The following is a 1,925-nucleotide window of genomic DNA, read 5'->3' as shown; positions in this document are numbered from 1 at the left end:
CCCGGAGCCCCCCCTGCGGGGCCGGGGCGCTGCGATGGTGCCCGGGGGTCCCCTGCCCACCGCTGCGCAGGGGACGATCGGAAGCGGCTCGCGTTTTGCCTTGCAGATCCGTGAATGTAAGCAGAATTTACGCCAGGCTTGTTTGCCTTTAAGAAAAGAAGAGCATACCCCTCCGTGACTCGAATTTGCTTTTTAAATAAACAGACGTGTCTGAAGGGTTTCACGGTGTCCAGCATGGTGTGAGGAATGCTCTCATGTTCGGGGAAGAGCACAAACACCAGCTACGGCTTGAGCGCAGCGTTTCTTGTGGAGTATAACGATATTGGGATGGGTTTTTGAGATTTGGGACTCTTATGCCCTCAATTTAATCGAATCGTCTTTTTTTTTTTTTTTTGGTACACGTCTTCTAAAACTTACGCTTTTTCTCACAAACGCGATGATTGCATCTGAGAAGTAAGGCCAGGAAAAACACAAACATCGTTGTGAGTAAACAGGAGTTTATGCATGTACTGAGGTATATTCAAGTCTGCCAGCATGGAAGATGCGGATGTGTAACGCCAGTATCCATCCTTCCTTTACCTAAACTTCAGAGGCTGCCGGTGTGAAGGTCTGTGGTGCTCTCTTCCCCCTTCCCGTTAGCGGGAAGGTGATCCTTGTCCAGCTGAGCCGACTGGCCGCATGCTGCTTGCTGCCTTTGCCACACGAGATATTAGTAGGTGATGTGGCAAGGGTGATTTTCACACCTATTTTGAGAGCGGCCCAGCGTGCGTGCCTCTCTCTGAAGAGCAGTGCTCGTTCCCGTCCCCTGTTTTGGGGTCCCTGCCAATGCAGAAGGAGCTCCGTCTGCCGCTAAGGCTGGTGCCGCAGGTGCATTCGTCTGCGCTCTGCCTGAGCTGCTGAAATGTTCCCCAGCTGGTGCAGCATGCTCGTGTCAGGGCTCTGGCCACTTTGCTTCAGTTTGGGAGCCTGTCTCGCGTTGTGAGCAGAGTTTGCCTAAAGTTAATCCGGGAGATGAGGAATGGCGTTCGGCGCAGTAGACCCGGCTGCCGTGCAGAGCCGGGAGTGACAGGGAGAAGAGTCATCTTACAGGTGGAAATTTTCCACAGCGCCCACTGCGTCCGCTGGCGCTGCACGGGCCCAAAGCGAGCGGGCTCTCTGGGGAGCCTCGGATACAGCCTGGTGCTCTCTGGCCTTTGTGTTGTGCTTAGGAGGTGGAAAGGTGTATTTCTGTTCAGCTGTCTTGGTATTTTTCCCACGTGAAAACGCGGGGTTTAAGATTCAGCACAAACTTTTGACTGGGCTGTGGTGTGTTCATGTCGAGTGGCATCTCTCTCCCTGCTGCCCTGGCAGGAGGCTCCGGGGTTGTTTTCACTGTGTGCCTTTAGGAGCGCACATGGCGTGGGCAGCTCCCAACATCCTCGGTGCCAGAGGGAGCGGTGGCAGCGTGAGGCTGGGCACAGGCTTCCCTGGGGTGCAGTGGAGATGCTGCATTGGCCGCTGCTCCTGGAGAGCCTTGGTGTTAAGGCGCGATCCGGCTCAGAAACCCTAGGCTTGAATCCCCTCTTCACACAATACGTGCTCATTTTGAGTGCCGCTGTTTTTCTTAGTCAGTCCCCTTCCCCTCAGGCACCGTTTCAGCCGTGGCCTGGATCTGGAGGAGCAGGGCTTTTCAGGTCACTGGTGACCTGTGTGTGCAGAGGGTGTTGGGTGCCAGAGCCTCCTTGTGAGGTGTGTGTACCTGCGCGTCCCCTCAGGAAACAGGCTAGAGCCCTTCTGGAGAGGCGGGTAACCACAGCGGTCTAATCGATAAACCATCTGGGGGAGGCAAGGCCAGGGGACACGGCACAAGCTCTGGGTTTTTGCTCCAGTGACTCCCAGTGCTTCTCTGAGGGACTTAGTCTAATCTCTCCATGTCTTGTTTGGCT

This window comes from Corvus brachyrhynchos, unplaced genomic scaffold (assembly GCF_000691975.1).
Source record: "Corvus brachyrhynchos isolate BGI_N302 unplaced genomic scaffold, ASM69197v1 scaffold133, whole genome shotgun sequence".
Lineage (NCBI taxonomy): Eukaryota > Metazoa > Chordata > Aves > Passeriformes > Corvidae > Corvus > Corvus brachyrhynchos.
Note: the sequence above shows the minus strand (reverse complement) of the source record.